The sequence below is a fragment of the Maniola jurtina genome, chromosome W, assembly GCF_905333055.1.
Source record: "Maniola jurtina chromosome W, ilManJurt1.1, whole genome shotgun sequence".
Taxonomy (NCBI): Eukaryota; Metazoa; Arthropoda; class Insecta; order Lepidoptera; family Nymphalidae; genus Maniola; species Maniola jurtina.
The window spans coordinates 1,040,556-1,063,976 of record NC_060057.1 but is presented as its reverse complement, the minus strand read 5'-3'; the positions used below and the strand labels follow the sequence as shown (position 1 = coordinate 1,063,976).

Sequence of the window (23,421 nt, the reverse complement as noted above, 5' to 3'; positions counted from 1 at the left end):
CACTCAACAACTTAAAAATTTTCATATTTAAATTATACACTACATTTTTTCTCCCGAGTGCTACAGTGGCGCTTTTTGGGTTTTAAAACTTTTGTTTCACACAGGCTACAGTGGTCGTCCTGTAATTTAATTTAAATACTATTATTTGTTTATATTTGTTCAAAAATTAACTTAGTTTTTATGAAATCAGTTCAATACACCCAGGGTTGTCATATGACACATAGTAGTTTGAAAATATTGTAGGTAAACCATCAATTTAATTGAAATTTAAGGATAATAATGTAATTAATGCTTTCTTTTCAGTGTTACAAATATTTCTTATCAGTTTAAGTTACTAACTGTTTGTCTAATTGTTAACTTAATTGTTATATAATTAACTTAAGTTTTATATTGTAATTGTGTATACCATCAATTACTTAACATGGAAAAGTCCAGAGCTATACAATTTCACTCCCTTAGAAAGGATGAATTAGTCTATGAAGTGTCCATACGTGCGGATACTCCTGGAAATACTGTCGATGCCCTCAGAAGACAGATGCGCAAGCTTATTTTAGAATGTCCTTCTGAGGCCATAATAGAAACACCTTTTAAAGCGGATTCTGAATTTCAAATTATAGGTGAAAAATTAGATGAACTAGTAGCTTTGTTAGATAAATGGGATGTGTATAAAGAGAAGGTATCGCTAGCTAGAGCAGAAGCCCTAGCCTACCACCTTTACCATCGATTGAATAGGATTTCAACTGAGGAACCAGCGGTTTTAACAAAAAAGACAGAACTCAAAAGTAGGTTTGATTCATTACTTGAAAAAATTGAAACTCCAACCATTAACGTTTCAGAAACTCCTGCTTCAACTTCATCTTCTGCAGCAATAGTTCATGAATCTTCGCTCTTCGAGTGTTCCAGTGACAAGAATGTAGCCAAATGGAACGTTAAGTTCAACGGCACCACGGATCCTCGCTCATTCATTGAACGGATAGAAGAGTTACAGGGTTGCTACGGGGTTTCGGATGCCAAACTGTTCAGGTCTGCAGCACAGTTATTTAGTGATCAAGCTCTCATTTGGTTCCGAGGATTAAAACATCAGGTATGTACGTGGTCTGATCTTAAAAATCTAATATTGGAGGAATTTGATCCGGTCGATTATGACTATCGTCTACTGGGTGAAATTCGTGCCAGAACACAGGGGGTAGAAGAGCCTACTCATATTTATTTCTCTGTTATGGCTTGTCTGTTTGCTCGCTTAAGGACACAACTGTCAGAAGCAGCTAAACTAGAGATTTTATTACATAACATACGCCCAAATTTCTCTCAACAGTTAGCACTAGTTCAAATTGATTCAATTTCACAGTTAAAAGAGAGTTGCAAAAAGATAGAAGCTGCTAGCCAGCGTGCTACATTATTCTCAGAGCCTGGAAAACCAACAAATATTATAACTCCTGAGTTTTCTTATAAGCCCAAGAATAAAACAGTGGATTTTGTGGATAGTAGGGGCAAAAAGCCTAGTATATCAGAACCAAAAATTCAACAAAATAAGGTTCATGATCAGCAACCTCCAAATAAACAATATTTATGTAGGGAAAATGGTAATAAGAACAATAACCATAAAAATCCAAATTCATCGAATAACTGTTGTCATTGTCCATCAAACAATGTTTCTAAACAGTTTGTTAAACGGAAGGTTCATTGCTTTACTTGTAAAACTCCAGGTTTTACAAAGTTGACTTGCCCAAATTGTAATAAAAATAAGAAAACTGATCCAAAAAACTAAATAACTCGAACTGTAACACTTTAAGTAAAAAAATGTCAAAATTCAAAAATTATGATTCGATTTTTACAGTTCGATTTTCCCCACAAAAAGATGATATTAGGCCATATTTGGAATGTAATATAGGAGATATAAAAGTTTATGGTTTGCTAGATTCTGGCGCATGTATATCTATTCTTGGCAACAACTCTCATACATATTTTATCAAATTGGGTTATAACTTTAACAATTTTATTGATAATTCTTGCACTGTTGCAAATGGAATCCAGTTAGAGTCATTAGGACATATGTATATACCTGTGACTTTCAATAGTAAAACTTGTGCTATTAAATTTTATGTTGTGCCTGCAGTAACTTCAGATTTAATACTAGGATGCGATTTCTGGAAGGCGTTTAATGTAGCCCCAGAAATATTTGAAAATATAGACTATATACGTTCACCTGAAAGCTTTTGCAACACAATAACGACGAAAAACGTACATTCCATTCAACCATTCAATAACTTGAACTTTGATCAAAAAGAAATAGCCAAAGCCATAATAGATAAATACAATGATATTTCATTTGACAAGAAGGGTCTAGGTAGGACATCGTTGATAGAGCATGTAATTGACACAGGCAATTCTGCGCCGGTTCGGGTGAAACAATATCCTATGTCCCCGGACAAAAAGTCAGCTTTACAAGCTGAATTAGACAGAATGCTTGCGCTAGATGTCGTCACTACCAGTGAAAGTCCATGGAATAATCCAGCTATTTTGGTCAAGAAAGCAAGTGGTGACTGGAGGTTTTGTCTAGATTGCAGGAAGCTAAATGCTATTACTAAGGGTGACTCTTATGCAATTCCTTACATCCCTCAGATCTTGGACAGTTTGAAAGAAGCAAAGTTCTTATCAACCATAGATTTGTCCTCTTCGTTTTGGCAGATCCCTCTGTCAAAAAGCTCTCAGGAAAAAACTAGCTTCACCGTCCCAGGTCGCGGGTTATTCAAGTTCAAGGTTATGCCTTTTGGTTTATGCAACGCCCCTGCTCGTCAACAACGACTTATGGACATGTTAATTAACCAAAACTTTTGCAGTGACATTGAAAATGGTTATGTATTTTGTTATATCGACGATATAGTTATTTGCTCGTCGGATTTTTCAACTCACTTGCTATTACTGAACCGAGTTTTGGACAAATTGAAATCGGCTAATTTAACAGTGTCTTTTGACAAATGTGAATTCTTCAGAGAGTCGATCAAATACTTAGGATATGTCGTTGACGAATACGGTTTACGGACAGACCCAGAGAAAATAGCAGCAATCTTAAACTTCCCTACTCCGACAAATGCTCGGGATGTAAAGGTATTTTTAGGTACTTGCTCTTGGTACAGGAGATTTATTCGTAACTTTTCAACTATTGCAGCTCCGCTGAACAAGCTTACCAGCAAAGGAAAAAACGCGCCGAAGTTCCAGTGGACCGACGCCGCAGAGGAAGCCTTCACGGTGCTGAAAAATGCGTTAGTCTCTGCTCCTGTCCTAGCCGTTCCAGACTTTGAAAAGCCTTTCATCGTGCATTGCGACGCATCGTCGTACGGTTTAGGAGGTATGCTGTCTCAGAATATCGATGGTCATGAACATCCGATTGCATACGTAAGTAGGTCCTTGAATAAAAGTGAAAGGAATTATAGCGCTACTGAGCGTGAGGCGTTAGCCGTAATATTCTCAGTAGAAAAATTTCAAGCATATCTAGGTTCTCGAACATTCAAAATCGTAACAGATCATTCATCACTGAAGTGGTTCTTGAATTTAGAAAACCCTTCAGGTAGGTTAGCTCGGTGGGGTTGTCGCCTGTCTCAGTTCAATTTTGAAATCGAACATCGAAAAGGCACCGATAATGTGGTCCCTGATGCCTTATCACGTCTTATGAAGGTAGAGGCCATCCATACGGCTCCATTCACGCCTACAATGAGTACGAGAGATGAATGGTACGATAGAATTTTAAATGGTTGTAGATCTCATCCGACAAACTTTCCAAATTTCATGATTAAAGATAATACTCTTTATCGATTTAGTAAAAGTAAATATAATCTCACTAGTGAATTTGATTGGAAAGAGGTAGTTCCTAAGGGAATGAGATCTAAAATCATTCGAGAAAATCATAGCGAGGCTACAGCAGGTCATTTAGGTATTTTCAAAACACATAGACGTTTATGTCTTAGGTATTTTTGGCCAGGAATGTATAAAGATGTGTTAGAATTTGTGAATGCATGTGATGTATGTAAAGCGTATAAACACTCTACACAGGCAACGCCCGGTTTAATGGGTAAACCGAAGGTTTGTTCGCGACCGTTTCAGGTAGTGTCAGTGGATTTGGTTGGTCCGTTGCCACGATCCCGATCCGGTTACACCTTCCTTTTAGTAATTACGTGTTGCTTTTCGAAATATACACTTCTTTTTCCCTTACGTCGTGCAACTTCAGCCTTGGTGGCTAAACATTTCGAAAATGATGTAGTTTTGGTACATGGGACGCCAGAAACCATAATCCTTGACAATGGCAGCCAAATGACAGGTTCAGAATTCAAAAATGTCATTGCGCGCTACAATATACCAAAACTTCATTATACTCCGAAATATACCCCCCCAAGTAAATTTGGTAGAACGTTATAATAAAACCATTATGACGGCTGTCGCGTCTTATGTGGAGGACAACCATCGTTCATGGGATCAAAACCTGAATAAGATTCAATTCGCTATAAATAGTGCAATAAACGAATCCACAGGGTTTTCACCATTTTTCTTGGTTCACGGTCGCGAACCTGTCATAAATGGAAACTTCTATCGGGATACAGATAAAGAATATAGAGTGGGTATGCCACGCGAGGAGTATGCAGGGGAATTTAAAAGTTTGGAAGAGATTTTTGATAAGGTACGTGAAAAATTACATCAAGCACATGCTAAAAATGCATCTCATTATAACCTTAGGCGAAGGAACGCCAAGTTCTCAGTTGGAGATCTTGTATGGAAGTCTACTTATACTCAGAGTGACGCTGAAAAATTCAAAATGTCAAAATTAGCTCCGAAGTATGAGAAATGTAGGGTTACAAGAGTTTTATCTCCACTGGTGTATGAATTAGAAAGACTAGATGGTACAAAAATAGGTTCCTGGCATATAAAGGATTTAAAGGTATAAATTGTAACTCAGGCATGTTCAATCCCAACCCGTGTGTGAACATTATAAGTGCTCACATACTAAAGTGTAAGGAAGTGGTAAACTTAATTTGGAATAAGTTACTACCAAGTATAAATGCGTGATGAATGAAGTAGTATAATGCAAGGAAAGAGTGAGAGTGATAAATAGAATGCGTGATGTATGTTATAGTATAATGCAAGAGTGATAGGGGTGAGATGGAGGCGGATTGATGAATCATGATTGATCTGAGACAGTCAACAAACCTTTCAACCATGGTGTATATTTTTCTTCTGAAATACGAATCATATACTCGAAGGTTAGTAATTTTCGTATTTTTCTTTTGCTGTGCATTTTGTTGCACAGAGATTATAGTATTCCTATGTCTTGTTAGCTCATATTGACGCTAGGACCTTGTTCCAGACATTTAGGAAATCAATTTCTTCTTTGCTGTGCTTTGCACAGAGACTATTTTTTCCCAGTGTTTTGTTTAGGTAGTATTGATGCTAAGAAGGTGTCCACACACTGAGGAAAATCGGTTCTTGTATATACCGAAAAAGTATCCGGAGACTCTGTCTCCTGTATCATAACAGTTATACTGTTTTAGTTTATTGTAAGATCAAGCTGCAAAGACCGTAGGCCTAGATGCATTGCTGTATTATTACGTACGCCGTTTACAGTGAATGATGCCAAGGTCCAAGCAACTTCTGATCGTCCTATAAATAGCAGAATTTGTAGTTGTATAGTTAAATTCCATAGTTATAAAACTAGTATAGTAACATTAGCCTAAAACATTTCAAAACTCCCAGAAATAGAATAGATAAGGTAAATAGGAATAGTTATTATAGTCTTCTGTTTGTTTAGGTATCAGTGGTTATATATTTTGTTTTTTTGAATTTATTTGAATTTCAGTGCTTCATCGTGATCGCTGAGGGCAGCGAGCGGTTCCCCTTCGTTGAACCTTTTTTCCGGGGGAGGGGGTATTGTAACGTGTGGTATTTATTGTATATAAATATTAAAAGTAAACATATAACTTCAAATCACTGATCTCCTTACGACTAGCGACATCTGTGCGTAGCGGGTGGAACTAGTTCGGCATCTTGGTGTGATGCTTGTAACAGCCATCATAAAAGAATTTATTTATTATTACTAATTATTAATTTACGTTTGTGTAAATATTTGCCTTTTCTTTATAAAAGGATCTATAAAATACATTTGTAAAAGTTTCACATGAGTTAGGGAATTATTTTTAAAACTGACAGGTGGTCAGGAATCTGGGGCCAGAAAAAAAAAAAAAAATAAAAAGAAAAAGAATTTGGTGTGACAGTTTTTCTTTCTTTTTTCGTACGCCTTGCAAGATGGATGGCGTAATTAAAATTCGTAAAGGATAATGTGTTAGTTTAGGCTGGGATTTTTGAAAAATGGTATGTGTGAGTTTATTCGTGCGAGATCAATTCGTCCACTTTTCGATGGTGTTGTGAATTTATGATTCCTTGTTACAGTTTTAGGATAAAGTTCTACCACGCGGCGGGTGGGTGTCGGTCATCACGATTTGGTAAGTGAATCATTACTCTCAAAAATTAATTAGAAAGATGTAAGGCTCCCCTACCCGAAATAAGCGTGTCGCCAATTTGCAATTTCATTTTTCTTTTTAGGTGGCGACATGGGTGTGTCGTGTCGTGTTGATGGGTTGTTGTGATTAAGAATTTTATGGAATTTAATTGAAATTTAAACAACTTGATAAGAAAATCATCATCATGGTCCCTTAACAACCTAATAATTTTAAAAACCATGATTGGGTTATAAAATAACGCTGAAATTTGAGAGTTAACACGCGTTTTGCTCGCTTCACGTTTGGATTGAGGAAGCGTGCACCGCCAGTAATCCATAGGAATCTCTTGCATCCTTTACCCTGCTCGTCCGTATGACACACGGCCACAGTCTGCATGAGCCGCGCGTCCGGAGCGAAGCTTGATTTTTCGGAACAGGTGTTTTCCTAAATCTTCAGGATATTAAGGTGGATTCTCTCCAACATATTAACTTTTTTTGTGAAGCTAATTCAACTACCTTTGTATTTTGGTTTACATTTATATTAATTGATGGTTTACCCTAGATTGTGACTTATCCGTTCATAAAATTGTAACTTAGCATTATGTCGAGTAACCTAAGATCATAATTAAGGTGCGTTGAATGCGGACAGCACCTTGAGATTGTATAATACCTCTCATGTCTCAGTAACTAGTCGAGTAAACTATAAATTGTAAAGCTCTAACAAACAAGAGAAGAATTAAATAACTATTCCTAAGGTACTCGAGGTTTCAATTCAATAATTAACTTTTTCCACATAAATCCCTGGCTGTACAGAGCTGATTCTGCTAACATGTCTAGGTCCAAGCAACGCACCTAGAGTTCCTGTAAGACCTAGGACCTGGATATGTTACAGTGGCGCTCCAACGGGTATTAACTATATTTTATTTTCCCCTGAGTGCTACAGTGGCACTCAACGGGTATAAATTATACTTTATTTTTCTCCGGAGTGTAATAGTGGCACTCAACAACTTAAAAATTTTCATATTTAAATTATACACTACATTTTTTCTCCCGAGTGCTACAGTGGCGCTTTTTGGGTTTTAAAACTTTTGTTTCACACAGGCTTCAGTGGTCGTCCTGTAATTTAATTTAAATACTATTATTTGTTTATATTTGTTCAAAAATTAACTTAGTTTTTATGAAATCAGTTCAATACACCCAGGGTTGTCATATGACACATAGTAGTTTGAAAATATTGTAGGTAAACCATCAATTTAATTGAAATTTAAGGATAATAATGTAATTAATGCTTTCTTTTCAGTGTTACAAATATTTCTTATCAGTTTAAGTTACTAACTGTTTGTCTAATTGTTAACTTAATTGTTATATAATTAACTTAAGTTTTATATTGTAATTGTGTATACCATCAATTACTTAACATGGAAAAGTCCAGAGCTATACAATTTCACTCCCTTAGAAAGGATGAATTAGTCTATGAAGTGTCCATACGTGCGGATACTCCTGGAAATACTGTCGATGCCCTCAGAAGACAGATGCGCAAGCTTATTTTAGAATGTCCTTCTGAGGCCATAATAGAAACACCTTTTAAAGCGGATTCTGAATTTCAAATTATAGGTGAAAAATTAGATGAACTAGTAGCTTTGTTAGATAAATGGGATGTGTATAAAGAGAAGGTATCGCTAGCTAGAGCAGAAGCCCTAGCCTACCACCTTTACCATCGATTGAATAGGATTTCAACTGAGGAACCAGCGGTTTTAACAAAAAAGACAGAACTCAAAAGTAGGTTTGATTCATTACTTGAAAAAATTGAAACTCCAACCATTAACGTTTCAGAAACTCCTGCTTCAACTTCATCTTCTGCAGCAATAGTTCATGAATCTTCGCTCTTCGAGTGTTCCAGTGACAAGAATGTAGCCAAATGGAACGTTAAGTTCAACGGCACCACGGATCCTCGCTCATTCATTGAACGGATAGAAGAGTTACAGGGTTGCTACGGGGTTTCGGATGCCAAACTGTTCAGGTCTGCAGCACAGTTATTTAGTGATCAAGCTCTCATTTGGTTCCGAGGATTAAAACATCAGGTATGTACGTGGTCTGATCTTAAAAATCTAATATTGGAGGAATTTGATCCGGTCGATTATGACTATCGTCTACTGGGTGAAATTCGTGCCAGAACACAGGGGGTAGAAGAGCCTACTCATATTTATTTCTCTGTTATGGCTTGTCTGTTTGCTCGCTTAAGGACACAACTGTCAGAAGCAGCTAAACTAGAGATTTTATTACATAACATACGCCCAAATTTCTCTCAACAGTTAGCACTAGTTCAAATTGATTCAATTTCACAGTTAAAAGAGAGTTGCAAAAAGATAGAAGCTGCTAGCCAGCGTGCTACATTATTCTCAGAGCCTGGAAAACCAACAAATATTATAACTCCTGAGTTTTCTTATAAGCCCAAGAATAAAACAGTGGCTTTTGTGGATAGTAGGGGCAAAAAGCCTAGTATATCAGAACCAAAAATTCAACAAAATAAGGTTCATGATCAGCAACCTCCAAATAAACAATATTTATGTAGGGAAAATGGTAATAAGAACAATAACCATAAAAATCCAAATTCATCGAATAACTGTTGTCATTGTCCATCAAACAATGTTTCTAAACAGTTTGTTAAACGGAAGGTTCATTGCTTTACTTGTAAAACTCCAGGTTTTACAAAGTTGACTTGCCCAAATTGTAATAAAAATAAGAAAACTGATCCAAAAAACTAAATAACTCGAACTGTAACACTTTAAGTAAAAAAATGTCAAAATTCAAAAATTATGATTCGATTTTTACAGTTCGATTTTCCCCACAAAAAGATGATATTAGGCCATATTTGGAATGTAATATAGGAGATATAAAAGTTTATGGTTTGCTAGATTCTGGCGCATGTATATCTATTCTTGGCAACAACTCTCATACATATTTTATCAAATTGGGTTATAACTTTAACAATTTTATTGATAATTCTTGCACTGTTGCAAATGGAATCCAGTTAGAGTCATTAGGACATATGTATATACCTGTGACTTTCAATAGTAAAACTTGTGCTATTAAATTTTATGTTGTGCCTGCAGTAACTTCAGATTTAATACTAGGATGCGATTTCTGGAAGGCGTTTAATGTAGCCCCAGAAATATTTGAAAATATAGACTATATACGTTCACCTGAAAGCTTTTGCAACACAATAACGACGAAAAACGTACATTCCATTCAACCATTCAATAACTTGAACTTTGATCAAAAAGAAATAGCCAAAGCCATAATAGATAAATACAATGATATTTCATTTGACAAGAAGGGTCTAGGTAGGACATCGTTGATAGAGCATGTAATTGACACAGGCAATTCTGCGCCGGTTCGGGTGAAACAATATCCTATGTCCCCGGACAAAAAGTCAGCTTTACAAGCTGAATTAGACAGAATGCTTGCGCTAGATGTCGTCACTACCAGTGAAAGTCCATGGAATAATCCAGCTATTTTGGTCAAGAAAGCAAGTGGTGACTGGAGGTTTTGTCTAGATTGCAGGAAGCTAAATGCTATTACTAAGGGTGACTCTTATGCAATTCCTTACATCCCTCAGATCTTGGACAGTTTGAAAGAAGCAAAGTTCTTATCAACCATAGATTTGTCCTCTTCGTTTTGGCAGATCCCTCTGTCAAAAAGCTCTCAGGAAAAAACTAGCTTCACCGTCCCAGGTCGCGGGTTATTCAAGTTCAAGGTTATGCCTTTTGGTTTATGCAACGCCCCTGCTCGTCAACAACGACTTATGGACATGTTAATTAACCAAAACTTTTGCAGTGACATTGAAAATGGTTATGTATTTTGTTATATCGACGATATAGTTATTTGCTCGTCGGATTTTTCAACTCACTTGCTATTACTGAACCGAGTTTTGGACAAATTGAAATCGGCTAATTTAACAGTGTCTTTTGACAAATGTGAATTCTTCAGAGAGTCGATCAAATACTTAGGATATGTCGTTGACGAATACGGTTTACGGACAGACCCAGAGAAAATAGCAGCAATCTTAAACTTCCCTACTCCGACAAATGCTCGGGATGTAAAGGTATTTTTAGGTACTTGCTCTTGGTACAGGAGATTTATTCGTAACTTTTCAACTATTGCAGCTCCGCTGAACAAGCTTACCAGCAAAGGAAAAAACGCGCCGAAGTTCCAGTGGACCGACGCCGCAGAGGAAGCCTTCACGGTGCTGAAAAATGCGTTAGTCTCTGCTCCTGTCCTAGCCGTTCCAGACTTTGAAAAGCCTTTCATCGTGCATTGCGACGCATCGTCGTACGGTTTAGGAGGTATGCTGTCTCAGAATATCGATGGTCATGAACATCCGATTGCATACGTAAGTAGGTCCTTGAATAAAAGTGAAAGGAATTATAGCGCTACTGAGCGTGAGGCGTTAGCCGTAATATTCTCAGTAGAAAAATTTCAAGCATATCTAGGTTCTCGAACATTCAAAATCGTAACAGATCATTCATCACTGAAGTGGTTCTTGAATTTAGAAAACCCTTCAGGTAGGTTAGCTCGGTGGGGTTGTCGCCTGTCTCAGTTCAATTTTGAAATCGAACATCGAAAAGGCACCGATAATGTGGTCCCTGATGCCTTATCACGTCTTATGAAGGTAGAGGCCATCCATACGGCTCCATTCACGCCTACAATGAGTACGAGAGATGAATGGTACGATAGAATTTTAAATGGTTGTAGATCTCATCCGACAAACTTTCCAAATTTCATGATTAAAGATAATACTCTTTATCGATTTAGTAAAAGTAAATATAATCTCACTAGTGAATTTGATTGGAAAGAGGTAGTTCCTAAGGGAATGAGATCTAAAATCATTCGAGAAAATCATAGCGAGGCTACAGCAGGTCATTTAGGTATTTTCAAAACACATAGACGTTTATGTCTTAGGTATTTTTGGCCAGGAATGTATAAAGATGTGTTAGAATTTGTGAATGCATGTGATGTATGTAAAGCGTATAAACACTCTACACAGGCAACGCCCGGTTTAATGGGTAAACCGAAGGTTTGTTCGCGACCGTTTCAGGTAGTGTCAGTGGATTTGGTTGGTCCGTTGCCACGATCCCGATCCGGTTACACCTTCCTTTTAGTAATTACGTGTTGCTTTTCGAAATATACACTTCTTTTTCCCTTACGTCGTGCAACTTCAGCCTTGGTGGCTAAACATTTCGAAAATGATGTAGTTTTGGTACATGGGACGCCAGAAACCATAATCCTTGACAATGGCAGCCAAATGACAGGTTCAGAATTCAAAAATGTCATTGCGCGCTACAATATACCAAAACTTCATTATACTCCGAAATATACCCCCCCAAGTAAATTTGGTAGAACGTTATAATAAAACCATTATGACGGCTGTCGCGTCTTATGTGGAGGACAACCATCGTTCATGGGATCAAAACCTGAATAAGATTCAATTCGCTATAAATAGTGCAATAAACGAATCCACAGGGTTTTCACCATTTTTCTTGGTTCACGGTCGCGAACCTGTCATAAATGGAAACTTCTATCGGGATACAGATAAAGAATATAGAGTGGGTATGCCACGCGAGGAGTATGCAGGGGAATTTAAAAGTTTGGAAGAGATTTTTGATAAGGTACGTGAAAAATTACATCAAGCACATGCTAAAAATGCATCTCATTATAACCTTAGGCGAAGGAACGCCAAGTTCTCAGTTGGAGATCTTGTATGGAAGTCTACTTATACTCAGAGTGACGCTGAAAAATTCAAAATGTCAAAATTAGCTCCGAAGTATGAGAAATGTAGGGTTACAAGAGTTTTATCTCCACTGGTGTATGAATTAGAAAGACTAGATGGTACAAAAATAGGTTCCTGGCATATAAAGGATTTAAAGGTATAAATTGTAACTCAGGCATGTTCAATCCCAACCCGTGTGTGAACATTATAAGTGCTCACATACTAAAGTGTAAGGAAGTGGTAAACTTAATTTGGAATAAGTTACTACCAAGTATAAATGCGTGATGAATGAAGTAGTATAATGCAAGGAAAGAGTGAGAGTGATAAATAGAATGCGTGATGTATGTTATAGTATAATGCAAGAGTGATAGGGGTGAGATGGAGGCGGATTGATGAATCATGATTGATCTGAGACAGTCAACAAACCTTTCAACCATGGTGTATATTTTTCTTCTGAAATACGAATCATATACTCGAAGGTTAGTAATTTTCGTATTTTTCTTTTGCTGTGCATTTTGTTGCACAGAGATTATAGTATTCCTATGTCTTGTTAGCTCATATTGACGCTAGGACCTTGTTCCAGACATTTAGGAAATCAATTTCTTCTTTGCTGTGCTTTGCACAGAGACTATTTTTTCCCAGTGTTTTGTTTAGGTAGTATTGATGCTAAGAAGGTGTCCACACACTGAGGAAAATCGGTTCTTGTATATACCGAAAAAGTATCCGGAGACTCTGTCTCCTGTATCATAACAGTTATACTGTTTTAGTTTATTGTAAGATCAAGCTGCAAAGACCGTAGGCCTAGATGCATTGCTGTATTATTACGTACGCCGTTTACAGTGAATGATGCCAAGGTCCAAGCAACTTCTGATCGTCCTATAAATAGCAGAATTTGTAGTTGTATAGTTAAATTCCATAGTTATAAAACTAGTATAGTAACATTAGCCTAAAACATTTCAAAACTCCCAGAAATAGAATAGATAAGGTAAATAGGAATAGTTATTATAGTCTTCTGTTTGTTTAGGTATCAGTGGTTATATATTTTGTTTTTTTGAATTTATTTGAATTTCAGTGCTTCATCGTGATCGCTGAGGGCAGCGAGCGGTTCCCCTTCGTTGAACCTTTTTTCCGGGGGAGGGGGTATTGTAACGTGTGGTATTTATTGTATATAAATATTAAAAGTAAACATATAACTTCAAATCACTGATCTCCTTACGACTAGCGACATCTGTGCGTAGCGGGTGGAACTAGTTCGGCATCTTGGTGTGATGCTTGTAACAGCCATCATAAAAGAATTTATTTATTATTACTAATTATTAATTTACGTTTGTGTAAATATTTGCCTTTTCTTTATAAAAGGATCTATAAAATACATTTGTAAAAGTTTCACATGAGTTAGGGAATTATTTTTAAAACTGACAGGTGGTCAGGAATCTGGGGCCAGAAAAAAAAAAAAAAATAAAAAGAAAAAGAATTTGGTGTGACAGTTTTTCTTTCTTTTTTCGTACGCCTTGCAAGATGGATGGCGTAATTAAAATTCGTAAAGGATAATGTGTTAGTTTAGGCTGGGATTTTTGAAAAATGGTATGTGTGAGTTTATTCGTGCGAGATCAATTCGTCCACTTTTCGATGGTGTTGTGAATTTATGATTCCTTGTTACAGTTTTAGGATAAAGTTCTACCACGCGGCGGGTGGGTGTCGGTCATCACGATTTGGTAAGTGAATCATTACTCTCAAAAATTAATTAGAAAGATGTAAGGCTCCCCTACCCGAAATAAGCGTGTCGCCAATTTGCAATTTCATTTTTCTTTTTAGGTGGCGACATGGGTGTGTCGTGTCGTGTTGATGGGTTGTTGTGATTAAGAATTTTATGGAATTTAATTGAAATTTAAACAACTTGATAAGAAAATCATCATCATGGTCCCTTAACAACCTAATAATTTTAAAAACCATGATTGGGTTATAAAATAACGCTGAAATTTGAGAGTTAACACGCGTTTTGCTCGCTTCACGTTTGGATTGAGGAAGCGTGCACCGCCAGTAATCCATAGGAATCTCTTGCATCCTTTACCCTGCTCGTCCGTATGACACACGGCCACAGTCTGCATGAGCCGCGCGTCCGGAGCGAAGCTTGATTTTTCGGAACAGGTGTTTTCCTAAATCTTCAGGATATTAAGGTGGATTCTCTCCAACATATTAACTTTTTTTGTGAAGCTAATTCAACTACCTTTGTATTTTGGTTTACATTTATATTAATTGATGGTTTACCCTAGATTGTGACTTATCCGTTCATAAAATTGTAACTTAGCATTATGTCGAGTAACCTAAGATCATAATTAAGGTGCGTTGAATGCGGACAGCACCTTGAGATTGTATAATACCTCTCATGTCTCAGTAACTAGTCGAGTAAACTATAAATTGTAAAGCTCTAACAAACAAGAGAAGAATTAAATAACTATTCCTAAGGTACTCGAGGTTTCAATTCAATAATTAACTTTTTCCACATAAATCCCTGGCTGTACAGAGCTGATTCTGCTAACATGTCTAGGTCCAAGCAACGCACCTAGAGTTCCTGTAAGACCTAGGACCTGGATATGTTACAGTGGCGCTCCAACGGGTATTAACTATATTTTATTTTCCCCTGAGTGCTACAGTGGCACTCAACGGGTATAAATTATACTTTATTTTTCTCCGGAGTGTAATAGTGGCACTCAACAACTTAAAAATTTTCATATTTAAATTATACACTACATTTTTTCTCCCGAGTGCTACAGTGGCGCTTTTTGGGTTTTAAAACTTTTGTTTCACACAGGCTTCAGTGGTCGTCCTGTAATTTAATTTAAATACTATTATTTGTTTATATTTGTTCAAAAATTAACTTAGTTTTTATGAAATCAGTTCAATACACCCAGGGTTGTCATATGACACATAGTAGTTTGAAAATATTGTAGGTAAACCATCAATTTAATTGAAATTTAAGGATAATAATGTAATTAATGCTTTCTTTTCAGTGTTACAAATATTTCTTATCAGTTTAAGTTACTAACTGTTTGTCTAATTGTTAACTTAATTGTTATATAATTAACTTAAGTTTTATATTGTAATTGTGTATACCATCAATTACTTAACATGGAAAAGTCCAGAGCTATACAATTTCACTCCCTTAGAAAGGATGAATTAGTCTATGAAGTGTCCATACGTGCGGATACTCCTGGAAATACTGTCGATGCCCTCAGAAGACAGATGCGCAAGCTTATTTTAGAATGTCCTTCTGAGGCCATAATAGAAACACCTTTTAAAGCGGATTCTGAATTTCAAATTATAGGTGAAAAATTAGATGAACTAGTAGCTTTGTTAGATAAATGGGATGTGTATAAAGAGAAGGTATCGCTAGCTAGAGCAGAAGCCCTAGCCTACCACCTTTACCATCGATTGAATAGGATTTCAACTGAGGAACCAGCGGTTTTAACAAAAAAGACAGAACTCAAAAGTAGGTTTGATTCATTACTTGAAAAAATTGAAACTCCAACCATTAACGTTTCAGAAACTCCTGCTTCAACTTCATCTTCTGCAGCAATAGTTCATGAATCTTCGCTCTTCGAGTGTTCCAGTGACAAGAATGTAGCCAAATGGAACGTTAAGTTCAACGGCACCACGGATCCTCGCTCATTCATTGAACGGATAGAAGAGTTACAGGGTTGCTACGGGGTTTCGGATGCCAAACTGTTCAGGTCTGCAGCACAGTTATTTAGTGATCAAGCTCTCATTTGGTTCCGAGGATTAAAACATCAGGTATGTACGTGGTCTGATCTTAAAAATCTAATATTGGAGGAATTTGATCCGGTCGATTATGACTATCGTCTACTGGGTGAAATTCGTGCCAGAACACAGGGGGTAGAAGAGCCTACTCATATTTATTTCTCTGTTATGGCTTGTCTGTTTGCTCGCTTAAGGACACAACTGTCAGAAGCAGCTAAACTAGAGATTTTATTACATAACATACGCCCAAATTTCTCTCAACAGTTAGCACTAGTTCAAATTGATTCAATTTCACAGTTAAAAGAGAGTTGCAAAAAGATAGAAGCTGCTAGCCAGCGTGCTACATTATTCTCAGAGCCTGGAAAACCAACAAATATTATAACTCCTGAGTTTTCTTATAAGCCCAAGAATAAAACAGTGGCTTTTGTGGATAGTAGGGGCAAAAAGCCTAGTATATCAGAACCAAAAATTCAACAAAATAAGGTTCATGATCAGCAACCTCCAAATAAACAATATTTATGTAGGGAAAATGGTAATAAGAACAATAACCATAAAAATCCAAATTCATCGAATAACTGTTGTCATTGTCCATCAAACAATGTTTCTAAACAGTTTGTTAAACGGAAGGTTCATTGCTTTACTTGTAAAACTCCAGGTTTTACAAAGTTGACTTGCCCAAATTGTAATAAAAATAAGAAAACTGATCCAAAAAACTAAATAACTCGAACTGTAACACTTTAAGTAAAAAAATGTCAAAATTCAAAAATTATGATTCGATTTTTACAGTTCGATTTTCCCCACAAAAAGATGATATTAGGCCATATTTGGAATGTAATATAGGAGATATAAAAGTTTATGGTTTGCTAGATTCTGGCGCATGTATATCTATTCTTGGCAACAACTCTCATACATATTTTATCAAATTGGGTTATAACTTTAACAATTTTATTGATAATTCTTGCACTGTTGCAAATGGAATCCAGTTAGAGTCATTAGGACATATGTATATACCTGTGACTTTCAATAGTAAAACTTGTGCTATTAAATTTTATGTTGTGCCTGCAGTAACTTCAGATTTAATACTAGGATGCGATTTCTGGAAGGCGTTTAATGTAGCCCCAGAAATATTTGAAAATATAGACTATATACGTTCACCTGAAAGCTTTTGCAACACAATAACGACGAAAAACGTACATTCCATTCAACCATTCAATAACTTGAACTTTGATCAAAAAGAAATAGCCAAAGCCATAATAGATAAATACAATGATATTTCATTTGACAAGAAGGGTCTAGGTAGGACATCGTTGATAGAGCATGTAATTGACACAGGCAATTCTGCGCCGGTTCGGGTGAAACAATATCCTATGTCCCCGGACAAAAAGTCAGCTTTACAAGCTGAATTAGACAGAATGCTTGCGCTAGATGTCGTCACTACCAGTGAAAGTCCATGGAATAATCCAGCTATTTTGGTCAAGAAAGCAAGTGGTGACTGGAGGTTTTGTCTAGATTGCAGGAAGCTAAATGCTATTACTAAGGGTGACTCTTATGCAATTCCTTACATCCCTCAGATCTTGGACAGTTTGAAAGAAGCAAAGTTCTTATCAACCATAGATTTGTCCTCTTCGTTTTGGCAGATCCCTCTGTCAAAAAGCTCTCAGGAAAAAACTAGCTTCACCGTCCCAGGTCGCGGGTTATTCAAGTTCAAGGTTATGCCTTTTGGTTTATGCAACGCCCCTGCTCGTCAACAACGACTTATGGACATGTTAATTAACCAAAACTTTTGCAGTGACATTGAAAATGGTTATGTATTTTGTTATATCGACGATATAGTTATTTGCTCGTCGGATTTTTCAACTCACTTGCTATTACTGAACCGAGTTTTGGACAAATTGAAATCGGCTAATTTAACAGTGTCTTTTGACAAATGTGAATTCTTCAGAGAGTCGATCAAATACTTAGGATATGTCGTTGACGAATACGGTTTACGGACAGACCCAGAGAAAATAGCAGCAATCTTAAACTTCCCTACTCCGACAAATGCTCGGGATGTAAAGGTATTTTTAGGTACTTGCTCTTGGTACAGGAGATTTATTCGTAACTTTTCAACTATTGCAGCTCCGCTGAACAAGCTTACCAGCAAAGGAAAAAACGCGCCGAAGTTCCAGTGGACCGACGCCGCAGAGGAAGCCTTCACGGTGCTGAAAAATGCGTTAGTCTCTGCTCCTGTCCTAGCCGTTCCAGACTTTGAAAAGCCTTTCATCGTGCATTGCGACGCATCGTCGTACGGTTTAGGAGGTATGCTGTCTCAGAATATCGATGGTCATGAACATCCGATTGCATACGTAAGTAGGTCCTTGAATAAAAGTGAAAGGAATTATAGCGCTACTGAGCGTGAGGCGTTAGCCGTAATATTCTCAGTAGAAAAATTTCAAGCATATCTAGGTTCTCGAACATTCAAAATCGTAACAGATCATTCATCACTGAAGTGGTTCTTGAATTTAGAAAACCCTTCAGGTAGGTTAGCTCGGTGGGGTTGTCGCCTGTCTCAGTTCAATTTTGAAATCGAACATCGAAAAGGCACCGATAATGTGGTCCCTGATGCCTTATCACGTCTTATGAAGGTAGAGGCCATCCATACGGCTCCATTCACGCCTACAATGAGTACGAGAGATGAATGGTACGATAGAATTTTAAATGGTTGTAGATCTCATCCGACAAACTTTCCAAATTTCATGATTAAAGATAATACTCTTTATCGATTTAGTAAAAGTAAATATAATCTCACTAGTGAATTTGATTGGAAAGAGGTAGTTCCTAAGGGAATGAGATCTAAAATCATTCGAGAAAATCATAGCGAGGCTACAGCAGGTCATTTAGGTATTTTCAAAACACATAGACGTTTATGTCTTAGGTATTTTTGGCCAGGAATGTATAAAGATGTGTTAGAATTTGTGAATGCATGTGATGTATGTAAAGCGTATAAACACTCTACACAGGCAACGCCCGGTTTAATGGGTAAACCGAAGGTTTGTTCGCGACCGTTTCAGGTAGTGTCAGTGGATTTGGTTGGTCCGTTGCCACGATCCCGATCCGGTTACACCTTCCTTTTAGTAATTACGTGTTGCTTTTCGAAATATACACTTCTTTTTCCCTTACGTCGTGCAACTTCAGCCTTGGTGGCTAAACATTTCGAAAATGATGTAGTTTTGGTACATGGGACGCCAGAAACCATAATCCTTGACAATGGCAGCCAAATGACAGGTTCAGAATTCAAAAATGTCATTGCGCGCTACAATATACCAAAACTTCATTATACTCCGAAATATACCCCCCCAAGTAAATTTGGTAGAACGTTATAATAAAACCATTATGACGGCTGTCGCGTCTTATGTGGAGGACAACCATCGTTCATGGGATCAAAACCTGAATAAGATTCAATTCGCTATAAATAGTGCAATAAACGAATCCACAGGGTTTTCACCATTTTTCTTGGTTCACGGTCGCGAACCTGTCATAAATGGAAACTTCTATCGGGATACAGATAAAGAATATAGAGTGGGTATGCCACGCGAGGAGTATGCAGGGGAATTTAAAAGTTTGGAAGAGATTTTTGATAAGGTACGTGAAAAATTACATCAAGCACATGCTAAAAATGCATCTCATTATAACCTTAGGCGAAGGAACGCCAAGTTCTCAGTTGGAGATCTTGTATGGAAGTCTACTTATACTCAGAGTGACGCTGAAAAATTCAAAATGTCAAAATTAGCTCCGAAGTATGAGAAATGTAGGGTTACAAGAGTTTTATCTCCACTGGTGTATGAATTAGAAAGACTAGATGGTACAAAAATAGGTTCCTGGCATATAAAGGATTTAAAGGTATAAATTGTAACTCAGGCATGTTCAATCCCAACCCGTGTGTGAACATTATAAGTGCTCACATACTAAAGTGTAAGGAAGTGGTAAACTTAATTTGGAATAAGTTACTACCAAGTATAAATGCGTGATGAATGAAGTAGTATAATGCAAGGAAAGAGTGAGAGTGATAAATAGAATGCGTGATGTATGTTATAGTATAATGCAAGAGTGATAGGGGTGAGATGGAGGCGGATTGATGAATCATGATTGATCTGAGACAGTCAACAAACCTTTCAACCATGGTGTATATTTTTCTTCTGAAATACGAATCATATACTCGAAGGTTAGTAATTTTCGTATTTTTCTTTTGCTGTGCATTTTGTTGCACAGAGATTATAGTATTCCTATGTCTTGTTAGCTCATATTGACGCTAGGACCTTGTTCCAGACATTTAGGAAATCAATTTCTTCTTTGCTGTGCTTTGCACAGAGACTATTTTTTCCCAGTGTTTTGTTTAGGTAGTATTGATGCTAAGAAGGTGTCCACACACTGAGGAAAATCGGTTCTTGTATATACCGAAAAAGTATCCGGAGACTCTGTCTCCTGTATCATAACAGTTATACTGTTTTAGTTTATTGTAAGATCAAGCTGCAAAGACCGTAGGCCTAGATGCATTGCTGTATTATTACGTACGCCGTTTACAGTGAATGATGCCAAGGTCCAAGCAACTTCTGATCGTCCTATAAATAGCAGAATTTGTAGTTGTATAGTTAAATTCCATAGTTATAAAACTAGTATAGTAACATTAGCCTAAAACATTTCAAAACTCCCAGAAATAGAATAGATAAGGTAAATAGGAATAGTTATTATAGTCTTCTGTTTGTTTAGGTATCAGTGGTTATATATTTTGTTTTTTTGAATTTATTTGAATTTCAGTGCTTCATCGTGATCGCTGAGGGCAGCGAGCGGTTCCCCTTCGTTGAACCTTTTTTCCGGGGGAGGGGGTATTGTAACGTGTGGTATTTATTGTATATAAATATTAAAAGTAAACATATAACTTCAAATCACTGATCTCCTTACGACTAGCGACATCTGTGCGTAGCGGGTGGAACTAGTTCGGCATCTTGGTGTGATGCTTGTAACAGCCATCATAAAAGAATTTATTTATTATTACTAATTATTAATTTACGTTTGTGTAAATATTTGCCTTTTCTTTATAAAAGGATCTATAAAATACCAAAGACCTTACACTACTAACTAGACTGTGCACCATGGCGAAAAAGCCGGTCCGCATGAGAGGGCTCCCGTTGGTAGTGTGTCCCTTTCTAATTAGGTGACCATGATAAAACAGAACACAGGACATATTGTTTTGTATACTCCGACTTTTAACTAGATGCAGTAAAATGACATTTCGTTTTTTACTAAACTCCAATAAATCTCCTATTTTACACCTAAATAACTGAAAATATTATGTACGCATGTACTCGCTACACTGAGTCTATCTGTTTCTCACACAATATTAGGTTAGGTGAAATAGCAAGCAGGTTACACCGTTACCCACGTGCGCCGGCAACTTTGGTCGAGCTTATTGCATACTCATAAGGGTCAGAAGTACTTTTTTCTTCTCTGTACAATAGGCATCATCTGACATACCGTTAATTTGACAACAACCTTACTAACTTTTCACTCCGTATTGAGTCCGTACAAAAAAGCTATATAATATTATTATTAAATGATTGATATGTCAAATGAACGTCATGCATATTCTAGACGAAAAAAAAGACTAAAATTGCAATAATTATTTAATGATTTGTTTTTATACATTGCATTTTCCTAATATAACCAGGAATAAAGTCGTCACATTTAAAATGCGCACTGCAAATAACAGACGATTTTGAGATTTTTCCAGGCACTGCATTTCCCCACATCAATTTCTGATTTTCATTCTTCGGAAACCTACAATACAAGAAATATGATGACTAACACGATTAAGTTTCTGTTACTAACAAAACTTCGAGTCAACTTAAGTTAACATAACATAGTGTAACCTTTTTATGTAGGTACCTACCCAAAGGTGTACCTATGCAGAGGTGAATATCACCCACATTACACCAGCTATGTTTAGGACCCGTAAGTAATAGTGTGCAAGTCAAGAGCTTCGCCGTTCGTCGGACAGTATTTCCAACTTCGAACTAAGATTTTTCTATATTAAAAACTAGCTGCCCGACCCAGCTTCGCCCGGGAATTTCGAATATTTTTTATAAAACCATCTCCTGATACTAACAAACACAATAAAAAATGAAATATCCAATTTGGTGCCGTCGATCGGAAGCTATGCGCGTACAAACATTTCAGAGATTCATTTTTATTATAATAGTAGATTATTAGTATAAATCTCCAATTTAAGTCAGTCGGGACGTATCTGCCTACTTCTACGAAACTAGAAAAATCTTTGATCCACATAATTCATGGTTAACCTAAAGAATATGATTGTTGTTTTTACTTACCTGTGGAAAGAAAAGCTGCTACCAGGATAAAACTCATTTTTGCACCTGTCACACAACTTGAATTCACCATTTTTCATGAAAAACAAACAGGTTTATTATGAAAATGTACACAATCGCAAATCGAAGTACGAAAATCAACCAAACAACCAAGTAAACAAACCACCATATTGCATTTAGTATTACCAGTCCCAAACATTTAAGTACTACTTTTACTCAGTATTATTAGATTATTTTCTAAATACAACGAGATAATTATTATTCATATAAACTGTAGAAATATTAAAATTGAGTTGCAAAGTTTATGGATTGTTCGTTTTGGTAAATCATAAAAATACTAAATATAAAATTTTCTACCATTACTACCAAACCCAATAAATTAGTTGAGCTGGCAAGACGTCAGACAAGGACACACTACCCCCGGAAGCCTTCTCACCAGGACCGCTTTTAGATAGCTACCGATCATAATGGAAATAGCTACCCTAAGATAATGTAATAGATCTCATTTTAGCCTAACAAAAATTTTTGGTACACAGTCTAGTTAGTAAATGTAAGGTCTTTGTAAAATACATTTGTAAAAGTTTCACATGAGTTAGGGAATTATTTTTAAAACTGACAGGTGGTCAGGAATCTGGGGCCAGAAAAAAAAAAAAAAAAAAAAGAAAAAGAATTTGGTGTGACAGTTTTTCTTTCTTTTTTCGTACGCCTTGCAAGATGGATGGCGTAATTAAAATTCGTAAAGGATAATGTGTTAGTTTAGGCTGGGATTTTTGAAAAATGGTATGTGTGAGTTTATTCGTGCGAGATCAATTCGTCCACTTTTCGATGGTGTTGTGAATTTATGATTCCTTGTTACAGTTTTAGGATAAAGTTCTACCACGCGGCGGGTGGGTGTCGGTCATCACGATTTGGTAAGTGAATCATTACTCTCAAAAATTAATTAGAAAGATGTAAGGCTCCCCTACCCGAAATAAGCGTGTCGCCAATTTGCAATTTCATTTTTCTTTTTAGGTGGCGACATGGGTGTGTCGTGTCGTGTTGATGGG

General features: G+C 36.7%; 1 long non-coding RNA gene across 1 annotated transcript; it reads right to left on the bottom strand.

Moving 5' to 3' along the window:
• Positions 1–21,660: 21,660 nt before the first annotated feature.
• LOC123879934 lies at positions 21,661–22,941 on the bottom strand. The gene is made up of 2 exons (XR_006799108.1): positions 22,379–22,941; positions 21,661–21,827 (listed from the first exon to the last, which is right to left on the bottom strand). It is a non-coding gene; the product is annotated as an uncharacterized LOC123879934 (long non-coding RNA).
• Positions 22,942–23,421: the final 480 nt, after the last annotated feature.